Raw genomic sequence first — 13,003 nt, 5'->3', positions numbered from 1 at the left:
TCTCTCTGTCTGCCCCTCTCTCTCTCTCTGTCTCCCTCCCTATCTCTCTCTCCCTCTGTCTATCTCCCTCCTCCCTCTGTCTGTCTCCCTTTGTCTCCCTCCCTCGCTCTCTCTCCCTCTGTCTGTCTCCCTCCTCCCTCTGTCTCCCTCCCTCTGTCCCCCTCTGTCTGTCATCCTCCCTCTGTCTCCCTGCGTCTGTCTCCCTCCCTCTGGGACCCCCCTCTCTCTCTCTCCCTCTGTCTCCCTCTGTCTCCCTCCCTCTGTCCTCCTCTGTCTGTCTCCCTGTGTCCACCTCCCTCCCTCTGTCTGTCTCCCTCCATCTTCCTCCCTCCCTTCATCTCCCTCCCTCTGTCTCCCTGCATCCGTTTCCCTCCCTCTGTCTCCCTGCAGCTGTCTCCCTCCCTTTGTCTCCCTCCCTTTGTCTCCCTCCCTCCGTCTCCCTGCATCCGTCTCCCTGCGTCTGTCTCCCTACGTCTGTCGCCCTGCGTCCGTCTCCCTCTGTCTCCCCCTCTGTCTCGCTCCCTCTGTCCCCCTGCCTGTCTCCCTCCCTCTGTCTCCCTTTGTCTGTCTCCCTCCTCCCTCTGTCTCCCTCCCTCTGTCCTCCTCTGTCTGTCTTCCTCCCTCTGTCACTCTGCGTCCACCTCCCTCCGTCTGCCCCCCTCTGTGTGTATCCCTCCATCTTCCTACCTTCATCTCCCTCCCTCTGTCTCCCTGCATCCGTCTCCCTGCGTCTGTCTCCCTGCGTTCGTCTACCTGCGTCCGTCTCCCCCCCTCTGTCTCCCTCCCTCTGTCTCCCTTTGTCTCCCTTTATCTGTCTCCTTTTGTCTGTCTCCCTCTGCCTCCCTCCCTCTGTCTCGCTCCCTCTGTCCCCCTGTCTGTCTCCCTGCGTCCACCTCCCTCCCTCTGTCCACCTGTCTGTCTCCTTCCGTCTCCCTGCGTCCATCTCCCTCCCTCTGTTTCCCTGCGTCCGTCTCCCTCCCTTTGTCTCCCTCTGTCTGTTTCTGTCTTTATCTGTCTCTCTATCTGTATTTGTGTCTCTCTCTGTCCCTGTGCCTCTACCTCTATCTGTCACCTCTATCTGTTTCTACCTCTATCTGTCTCTGTCCAAAGAGCAATCTTCCCAAAACGCCCTTTTAAAAGTCTGATGGGAAAGCGCTTACAGCTGACTTTTAAAGGGTCTTTTGAGAAGCTTTCTAAAGGTGCCCTTACGTCACAGACGCGGGCAGTAAACACAGAAGATGGACGCAGGAGCATACATAGTGAATACCTATTCAACGGTCAACGGTCTGATAGATAAACTTAATCGCGTTAGGGATAATGATGCTCCACGCCTGGCCACTGGTAGGGTGCCCGCTCTGATGTTCGCGGACGACACTTTGTTGTTGTCGCGGACATCATCGGGCATCCAGCAGGTCCTGGATGGGTTTGTCTCCTTTTGTGCCTCGCGGGGATTGGAGGTCAACTTGGAGAAAACCAAGTTTATGATTTTAAATCCCCCGAGGCACACCCGCCCAAATCCCACATTGAATGGAACTCCACTTGAGCGAGTCAAGACTTTTATATACTTGGGGGTCACATTGACTGAGCACTTTGCATGGGACCACCAAGTTTCCAAATCTTCCCTGAGACTTGCACAGATTAAGGGAGGCATAGGCAGATTTCACAGAGTCTCAACTTTCAAACCAGTTACCCCAGCCCTTGAGATATATAAAACACAGGTCAGGTCTGCAGCTTTGTACGCTGCAGAACCTTGGGGACACGCAAACGTATGCAACTTACTGAAGGTTGAACAGGCCTTCATGCGACATCTGGTTGCCCTTCCCCAAAGCACGCCCCTCGTACCATTACGCTTGGATCTGGGCTTGGAACCCATTACCGAGCTGGTAGCTGCACGACCTCTGCTCTACTGGAGAAGGCTCTGGTTTGTGCCGGAGCTCGAATCCTTTAGAGCAGAGTTCAATACAATTTGGGGGCAGCTAAAGAACAAGAACATACCATGGTTGGCACATGTAAAGGCTCTCCTATATAAAATTGGCCTACCCCAACTATGGGACACACCAGAGGACAGCTGCACGAGGATGCAAAGGTCTGTACTAGTGGCGGCTGTAAGGTCATATAACCTCAAAATGCTACACTGCTCGACTTCCTTGGGCAGGCTGTCTACTGAGTTCCTACTGATGAAAGCCGAATCCAGGACGGAGGTGTTCCTGGACCTAGTGCAGCCTCCACTTGAAGAGAAAAATATATATTCAATTGAGGCATGGCTCTATACCGATTGGGGCATTGACATCCAGATGGGTAAATTCGATGAAGGCCAACTGCCCTGCCTGTAATTACTGTAGGGAAGACATTGTACATATCTTCTTCTTTTGTCCGGCATATAGCGAAATTCGGAAATGCTGGATTATCCCATTGTGCAAAAACTTGGGTTTCAGTCAATGTGTACAAGCTTGCAGAGTTTTAACCTACGATACCGCCCCTCCCATTGTCTTTGCTGTCTCCCGATTTTTACTTGGCATGTGGCGGAGAAGATCTGTTTTTATTAATAAGAAATAATGGACTATTGCTTCTCATTTCTTCTCATTTTTGATAACTAACGTTTAATAACTTTTTTAATTTCTATGTATTTATGGTTTTATTTCTGTGCTTGTATATATCTTATTGCACTTTTATGTTCATTGACCGAAATAAAGTTATCAAATGAATGAATACCTATTTAATACGTATTCACTACGTATGCGCCTGCAGTCATCTACTGTGTTTAGTGACGGCCGTGGAAACTGAAAGGCAAGGTCCAAAGGCCGCCAGTGAAGGCGTGTCGGGCCGCTGGCGGGCCGTACTATGAGTACCACTGATATAGAAAAAATAATCTGAGTACAGACAACTCTGAATACTCAAATAACAGTGAAAACGAATAAAAAGTATTAATATAAGAGAAGACAGTAGAAGGTTATCAAAAGATACTGATATTTCCTAATGCTTGAACCAATGATACTCCCAATGACAATTTGACAATCCGTTAACTATTGATGAAACGTCTCAAGTACTTCATAAATGACATAGTTTCATATCAAACCAGATAGTCACAAACCTATGTAAAATGAAGAGTAATAATATAAGGGGAAACAGCAGGTTATCATTAGATAGTGATATTTTCTAATACATGAAACAACTATAATCCCAATGACAATTTGACAATTCACTTACTACTGACAAAACCATTTCAAATACTTTAAACATGTATATAGTTTCAAATCAAACAAAATATTCAGAAACCTTTGTAAACACAAAGGTCCCCATTTTGATGGCGGGCGGACTTTGTCCGCCCACCACCGTATCGGAAAACTGGGCCGACCGCTAGAGGTGCGCTGGTCCCGCGAGGCCAATTAGGATGCGACCGGCACCCTGGCGGTTGCCTCCAGCATCTTTATCATTGCGGCGGGCGGTGCTGTAAACAGCACCCGCCGCAATTTTAAAGTGGCATGTTGTGCATTGCCATGCACAACGTGACAGGTACCGCATGTTGCCTGCCACCTTGTGCGTAACAATGAACAAGTGCAGCCACCCACTCCCCGGGGGCCCGCAACAGGCCCCCAAAGTGATTTACCGTATGCCTTTCCATGGAAAAGCATACCCACCGCCATCATCATAATATGGATGGCGGTGCCTGCAAGGCACCGCCAACATATTGTTTGCCTTTTCCACCCGGCTGGCTGTCATGCGGATTGCCGACCTGTGGAAAAGTGGCGGACGGAATTTCCGTCCGCTGCAGTACCCCCTGCCATGGTAATATGGTGGGGGCAAATGGCGGGCGGGAAGTTTGGCAGCCCTCCATCATAATGGCCCCCAAAGAGTTTTGTCAAGTAAGATTTGAGATTAATCAAAAAAAGAAGAAACAGTGAAAAAGACAACTAACCCATCTGAAAATAACCATCAAAAAGAAATGTGCACAACATTTTCAAAGAAAAAAAGAATTAAGCTCCCCTATATAATCTACATACAATTTAATAAATGACAATAGTAATGATAAAAATCATTGTGGAAAAATAACAGTTCTCTGCCCACCACCTGATAAGCTCACAATATGCAGAGCACAACCTTAATTCTGCCAGTAGCTATATTTTATTAGCAACATCTATATAATATAAGGTAAATAATACAAACTTCTAAATGAATAAACTCATGAGCAAGCATAATCATACATTCATCTCACCTAAATCTTCTGTTTAGTCCTCAAGGTATGAGCATCCCCAAGTAACTCTTACAAAGCTTTAAGTTTCTTCTTCATATTAACCTATATCTTTTTAAAGAAATATATTACAGTATCTTAAATCATTAAAATAGTCATATTACGGAGCATTTATTATTATTTTTTTCAAAAACTTTATTCACAGCTGTTTTGTCATCAGGTAGAACAATACATCAAGTATTTCCAATATTACAGCCGGGTTTTATATTTTCACCCCAACACAATCTCCATATCTTATAGCAGTGATAGTCAGATAGTACCTCCCAATGTTACATAAACTTTTGTCTATATAACGGAGCATTAACCTCAAATATTGACCTCAAAATGTACACACCTGTTCTAGCAATGGAATGCCCTGCAGCGAAACAAACTTTTAACTTCTTTCAGTGACCAAACAATCCTGACTATTTAAACTTTAATTTTACCTCCAATTCTTGATCACACGATCCTTGACTGATTACATGAGCCTTGACTGAAAACACTGACCTGCTTAAAGACACTGCTAACACGTTTTGGCTGGCTGGCTGTGAAGATTATCTAATGACAATTTGAGAAGAATAAAAATTGTAGAGATGTATTGTTCATAAAAAAAATCTTTGAGTTATATAAGAAATGGATGGGCTATGATTTAAAATAAGTTATTGGCTCTTTATTGAAAAATAAGTTTGGTGGTATCCTATTAGTAAGTATAGTTAAGACATAGTAACCATAGGGAATGGAGTTTTTGTTTTGCAAATAACTTTGCACAGGTTGAAGAATATTCATGAAGTTTTCCAGTAAGGCTGAATGAATTACTCCAGCTTTGTCAGAAAGCTAGATCTTTACTCAGAAAGTGTTCTTTTTGTGATTTCATGTAAATCTGTTAGCTAGTTTTTTAGAAATTGAGGTTCAAAATGCATAGATATCTGGACCTTTATGATGACAATTTAAAAATTCAAGCCTTTTGATTGTTGAGTTAGCATTCTGGTTCCCTAGCCTGATTTTTTTTAAACAGGGCACCAGGGCAGGGTATGTATATCCTGGTACCCTACCCCTTGTTGAAAGGTTCCAGAGGGACCGCACTTGGGCCTGAAATAAATACAAAAAATTAATGAGTTTGTCGCAACAATGCAGGTGGATTCGTACAGGATTTTAGATGGAGTCCTGAGAGAGTCTCAAAAGACACTCCCACAGGAGTCCCAAGGAGGTCCTGAGGGAGTCTTAAGAGACTCTTGAGAGTATCTTGAGAGACTCCTGAGAGACTGGAATATAAATTATAAGGAAAAATGTGGGTGGTGTCTGAGGGGGGGGTTTGACAACCGATAAGGATGTGTGCAGAGCTGGGCCTCAGGGCAGACCCTGTTCCCAACTCCACACCATGCATAGTCAAAGGCCTTGTGCAGCGTGGCTTGAGACATCTGCGGGGGTTTGGGTATTGTAATAAGACCTTACTTTACACCAAAGACGCCCTAGAAATTCACTGAAATAAACACTGTAATTCAGTAGTAATAATTTACTGAGCAAACTATAAATTGTGCTCCCACCACACATAGTATTCTAATCAGTTATATCATTTGAGATGTTATGAGTGATTGTATACTTGATGTTATTGTATATGTCATCAATCGTGTAATCTGTGAGGTCAAGTCATAAGCAGAACATATATAAATGTAGATTTAAATAAATCTTGGCAATCCACTGGAAAAAAAGCTTAGTTAAAGTGCAGGAATGGTTTTGAATTCAATCCGAAAAATCGTTGAAATTCACAAATTAGGACTGCAATTTATACTTTGCACAACAGCTATATAGGCTATAACTTACGCACCAGATGCCGTACACATTGGAGGCTGCCTAAAGCCAGACCTTGTGCAAAACCTACCATGTGCAGCCAACCTGTACTGCACCTAACCTTCAGTAAAGCAAAGGTACTTTCTTGAGTAAAATTCCACTTTCATACTAAGAGTGAAAATGGGAAACGTTACTATTTTGACCCTCCCCACTTTCTTTTAGATCCGCCCAACAGATCTGCACAAAACGTTCCATGCCAATCCCAAATGAGATGAAATTTCTGTTGGAACGTTTCTTGCAAATTCATGAAATGGTGCCAAAGTTATTGAGAAAATAAAAATGCCTTTTCATTGGAAACTCGCAAATAACCACGAATTACAGAGGAACTATTGCCACAGGTGTAATACCTGTATTTTATTTATATATGTATATTTATTTTGGGCCTACCTAAACCGCCGCTGACAATACCGTTGACCAATAGAGGTCATGGATTATTCAAATCCAGTGACGCCAGCCATTTGACAGACGCCCGCGGAGAGGCTGTATTCCATCCAGCGGCAGGTGAGGGTGTGATGTGCATGGTGGGTGAATACAGGAACTTAGCATCAACAAGTGGCAGCCCATGGAAGGGCTCACCGAGGGAGGTGCGGCAGGATGGGTATGAGTAACAGGAACCGGCATACTAACTGCTATTGGAGACTGACGTCTTTAATTCGATTTATGACGTCGAGGATGCCAACACTTCATCACCATGGTGGAAGTGACTGCTGTCCCCTGATTGGCCATGGATTAGCCAATTAAAAAGCTAGAGAACTTTAATGAACCTGACGCTGAATGTATCGGACTTTGGTTTTACCGCACAGAGGAAGGCATTAAGCTTAAATACATCTGCGGACAATAAAGCAGATTTTTACACCCCTGAGTGCTCCAAACGTCTTTGAAGTGGTTGTGTAACCAGTGGGTTCTATCCCCGTTTTATGGATGCACCTGTCGCTAGTTTGCCGGCCTTGGTTGGAAGGTGGTAAATATATATATATATATGGTGTTCTGCATTGTGAACAAGGCAGCGTGCTGCTGCCGAAACGTTTAGATGCTGTCACTGTATCTGAATAATTTCGAGTGAAAATTATCTCTTGGAGTGCTGGATTATTGCTGTTTTAATGGAGTGGTGATTCATGTTTTGATATATATATATCACAACAGTTCCGGTAAGACGCCAGTCACGCTCGCGGGCGGTTCGAGATAGGGCTCCCGGTCACCCAACAAATCCAAACAAGCATTCCATTTGTGAAAATAGACTTACTCAAAAGACTTGAGTTGCTGGTGCACGAAAATTTAATTTGGCCGGAAACAACGCGTTTCACCTTTCGGCTTGATCATGTTTCAGCCGTGAAACCAAAAGTGTGTCCTTTTAATCCAATTTTCCCAATAGAAATAGGACTAATCCCCCTCTTTGTATACAACCAATGAATCATCATGGCGGCCATGGATAACAGATTACAAATGCATGATAAAATATACATTTCTCGCTTGTAAATCCAGATTTGTACGATCTTCACAATTATAGAAGTTAATCCCCGTAAGTATTAGAAATATCATACAAGATTTCATAATTTTTGCCGTACATGAAAAACAACATAAATATGCAGAAAATGCAAATAAACATAGCGCAAAAGTTCTCCTGATATTCTAGTAGTATACCAGTTTGCTTATTTCATTTCCCTAATTGAAGGATCAAATCATTCAATGTTTGTCAGTAGACTCAATAAAGTTGACATATTCAAAACCACATACTACTCCTATTTTTCAAGCAATACATTATATCCAAGCAAAAATGGAATTTGCGATAATTTCCGCAATAGTATCAGTGAGTCCCTGCCCCAGTGGGCATATATAAGACAAATCTATTCAATTACTGAAAAAAAATCATTGTTTGAATATTGGAATTGAATATTTAATTAGTGAAATGAAATAAGCAAACTGGGATACACAGAATCCACTATATGAAGCAGAAGCAAGGGATTAATGGACTTCCTGTTCACCGAGGCCCATCTGCGGGCTTTAAACACGGAACTGTGCCCTAAGGATTAGGGATACAACTACATTACCCACAAGTCATCAGCGTTATGCTCATTCGAGTACGCCCATCTGAGGGCGGTTTATTAAGTATATAAAAGTGTGGGTGTATCCCAAGAACGCTTTCCCAGGTCGAGCCTCTGAAGACTAGCAACACGGCTCAGAAACACGTCAGGCTTTTTTCCATGACAGGGAAGCTACAGTTGTCAGTGCGCATGGAGGTCCTTTACCCGCTGTAACTGTGGCTGCTGCTCGTGTGCGAACCTGCCGAGTGAGAAATTGGGAGCATGAATTTACATGCAGCAGTCCAGCCGCGAGGTTTGCACCACCCCTCAGACGGGGGTCATGGGCTTTGATACACAGAATCCACTATGTGAAGCAGAAGCAAGGGATTAATGGACTTCCTGTTCGCCGAGGCCCATCTGCAGGCTTTAAACACAGAACTTAGCCCTAAGGATTAGGGATACAACTACATTACCCACAAGTCATCAGCGTTATGCTCATTCGAGTACGCCCATCTGAGGGCGGTTTATTAAGTATATAAAAGTGTGGGTGTATCCCTAGAACGCTTTGATAAGAAGCATCCCATATGGGGAATTTCTAAGGCTACAAAGAATCTGTAGCACTGACCATTCTTTTGAAGAATGTGTCAAGGGAAGCAGACTCAGATTCCTAGCCAAGGGATACAGTGAGCAGGTCATTAACATCGCATTGTCCAAAGTCAGAACGAAGTCTAGAAATTATTTATTAATTTTCTCAAAAAAATCGGGTTTCAATAGAAGAGGAAATGCCGTGGTAGAGAACTTGGAAACCAACTCTAAGAGATTCATTACTACATACAGTAGTCAACACAAAAAGATCAGGACCATCATAAATAAACACTGGCCAATAATTCAAACTGTCATGATTTTGAGCCAGTTATTCCCGACCCCCCCAGCATTGATATTTAGAAAGTCCAAATCCCTGTACAATGCCCTAGTCAAGCCCAGTCCTGAATTGATTAATCCAGTTAGTCATACTGGTACAATGTGGTTAATACCCGTAACGGTTTTATTAAGTGCAACACGTGCAGAGCGTGTAAATTTGGAATAAACACCACACAGTACTCTACCTTATTCGGGGCATCCCTCAACCACATTAAGGCTAGATACACCTGCCGGACAGAATTTGCTGTCTATGTGTTGGGTTGCATGTGCAACTTACAATACGTAGGAAGTACCAAACATCAAGTGCATGTACGTATTTTACAGCACCTGAGAGCGATAGTCAATTCTGACATGAATTACCCAGTGGCCAGACACTTTAAGGTGGTACATGGGAATAGACTGGAAGACCTGAAGTACTATGTCATAGCAGCAGTACTACCAATGAGGAGGGGAGGCAATAGAGAAAAAGTCCACAGACAGTTGGAAGCAAAGTTCATTTTAGAGCCAAATACCCGTACTCCTAATGGATTGAACAATGGGGAGGAACTGTACAATTTCTTGTAGACAACTTTGCTCCATTAGATATGCGAAACTGGTATGAAAACAACTAGTATGAAAACAACGTAATTTAACAATATCATATGACAGGTTTTCACATATCCTTTATACTGAAATATTTATATATTTATATGTTTACATATTTATGAATGTAGAAGGTTGGAATTCTAGTTTACACCAGTCAAGGGATATCAATTTACAGGATTACTATGTTTACATGTATTACTACAGGTGATATGAAATTAATATTTTATATAGATACGCTCATGATTAGTTTTAAACTTATTTTATAGTATGATATTTATGGGTATATTTATATATTTATTTAACTGTATAGAATGAGTAGATGTTTACACACCGGTCATGCAATATTGGCACCAACAGGAAATATGTCCATCGATTTAGTCACACTTATTTATACACTATGATCCAAGCAGGAAACATCCTTTACAACGCAACTTTTACCACGCAGTTCTTTTACAACGCAACTTTTACAACGCAAACCATTACAACGCATTGCGCTGGGGGGCGCTCTAGGATAGGGAATAGATTTAATTTACTATCCAACACCTTCCCTACTATCCACGGGGACTGGAGTTGGAATAGTAAATTAAACTATTCACTATCCAGCACCCCTCAACACTATGCGTTGTAAAGGCATGTGTTGTAAAAGTTGCGATGTAACAGCATGCGTGGTAAAAGCCTGCGTTGTGATGTCATACATCCATCCAAGCTGTAGTACCCGCATTTAAAGCTTTCACGTCTCCAAGTCTCCTACACTTTTGTACGTCACATGGCAGCAGGAAACCATTTGGATTTCTTGAAATTTATTTATTATCAGTTAAATAGGCAATCCTAAAATCCTAAACCTCCAGAATTTTTCACTACAAACTGAATATATTTACAATTTCAGTATTTTTATGATGACTTGCATTGAGTGTTCTTTTTTGATAGCAACGTCTATCAGCAGTCTGCAACTCTTTTTATTTGTTCCTTTTTTTATCTTCATTGCATATAATTTAGTATTCCCAACAAATTGGGTGATCAAGTTAATCTAATTTATATACTTGATCACAGCAATCACAAGACATTTTATTGTGATTAGTTATTTATTAATTTTTTAAGCACTTTAATCACTTCATATAGCACTTATAAGCACTTTCGGTACAGTTCTATACTTAGTACTTAGAGAAATATTACACCCTATAAAGGCAACATGGTTTGAATCAATTGAATGATTAAGAACATGAGTTGAATTTTTTGAATTCATACAATTTTGGTGATTCATCAACTACGACAAAGATACAATTTTTGTCTATAATAGAATATGCTCAAAACCAAATTGCATGTTAAAGACAACATACTTTCTGATTGTCTAGGTATTTGTACCAGCACTTCTCCATTATATATTGGTCATGTTGCAATACCATGTACTGTTCCTTGTAAATACATGTATTTATTTTTCCACTTATTCAGGGATTTATCCAAATAGTTTGAAAATACTAAGAGTACATCTAATGTGATCCTCTAGTACAGATGTATACTCAGATCAAACTGGTATGTATTTCATATAGGAAGTATTTCTTTTATGTTCACCCTATCACTTGACGCAATGAGTGGTAGAGAGGAAGTAAGGTGTTTAAAAACCCTGGGAGTAGTTAGTGTCCACATGTGAACAAGCCCGCGCGTCATGCCACCATGCCGAAGTGTCTGTTTTAAGGAATAATAAAGAAAGAAAGCATGCACCTAATTGGAGTCCGTGTCCCTCTCTTGAGCACGATTACGGAGCAAGTTTTGGGAACTGTTGGTGTTTTTATATATATATACACACTCACACACCCACTGACTCATTCATATACTCACTCACAAAACCACTGACTCACCCACACAATATTCATGCAACCAGGCACTCACCTATACAGCCACTCCCACAGCCACACACTCACCCATACAGCCACTCACACACCTACTTACTTACCTATACAACCACTCACAAACTCACTCATGCACCCACACAACCACTAACATATCCATTCCCACATCAAAGGTAGACGGTGGCAGAGTCTGCTGGGAGCTGCTTTGATGCGTGGTAAAACTAACTGGGCGTCTGGGTGAAGTAGTGTGGCTCACTGGTTAGAGGCGGCAGACCCGAGAGCAGAGGACGGCCCGGGACCAGGGTTCGATTCCCGGCGCGGCAGGTTTCTGGACCAGGGTCAGCGGACTCGATAATTCTCTCGCCTCGGTGCCCACTCTGATCAGCGATCACACTCGGCAACTCTGGGCATTAGCTTGCCTCATCTTCACTAACGGCCCCACCAGACCGCCGGGGATGCCTGGTCTCACCCTGGAGATACCCATTAAGGGACCATCTCTCAGGGAAACCAGGAAGGGTTTCGCAGCGGTCGAAGCGCCTTGGGACCCTACGGGTAAGTAGTGCACTATATAAATGCCTATACATTTACATTTACATTTACATTTACATCTATAGCGCTGAATGTTTTGTAACATCGTGAATTGCACTTTTAAAGTTTTAAAATCACTCACTGTTCTTAAATCCTGTGCAACTCCTCCCCGCCCCAGTCCGTCACGGCGTTTTCTATGCCGATTGAACGGAGGGCAGGGAAGGAAGGAGTAGTGCTTCCGGTCTCCCGGTCTGGACCCAATCAGCGGTCTTGTCTGGAGGTCAGAGGGGACTACTTAGGCATGCCAGGAAGTACGCGATGCGGCAAAGGTAGACGGTGGCAGAGTCTGCTGGGAGCTGCTTTGACATGCGGTAAAACTAACTGGGAATCTATAGCGCTGAATGTTTTGTAACATTGTGAATAGCACTTTTAGAGTTTTAAAATCACTCACTGTTCTTAAATCCTGAGCAACTCCTCCGCCCCCCGGTACGTCACGGCGTTTTCAGTGCCGATTGGACGGAGGGCAGGGAAGGAGTATTGCTACCTGTCTCCCGGTCTGGACCCAATCAGCGGTCTAGTGTGGAGGTCGGAGGAGACTACTTAGGGCACATGCCAGGAAGTGCGCGCTGTGGCAAAAGTGGATGGTGGCAGAGTCTGCTGGGAGCTGCTTTGACACGCGGTTACACTAACTGGGCATCTATAGCGCTGAATGTTTTGTAACATCGTAAATTGCACTTTTAGAGTTTAAAAATCACTCACTGTTCTCAAATCCTGTGCAACTCCTCCCCGCCCGGTCCGTCACTGCGTTTTCAGTGCCGATGGAATGGAGGCCAGGGAAGGAAGGTGGAGTGCTTCCGGTCTCCCGGTCTGGATGCAATCAGCGGTCTAGTGTGGAGGTCATACGATGCGCCCCCCCATATCTAACTTATGTGCGCATAGCATACAGACAGATCTCACTGTGCGAAAATGTGATCAATGCCCCTGACTTCCAAATGATACTGGTCTACTGTGGGTCCCTCAGCAAG

This window comes from Lissotriton vulgaris, chromosome 5 (genome assembly GCF_964263255.1).
Source record: "Lissotriton vulgaris chromosome 5, aLisVul1.2, whole genome shotgun sequence".
Lineage (NCBI taxonomy): Eukaryota > Metazoa > Chordata > Amphibia > Caudata > Salamandridae > Lissotriton > Lissotriton vulgaris.
This window is presented reverse-complemented; position numbering follows the sequence as displayed.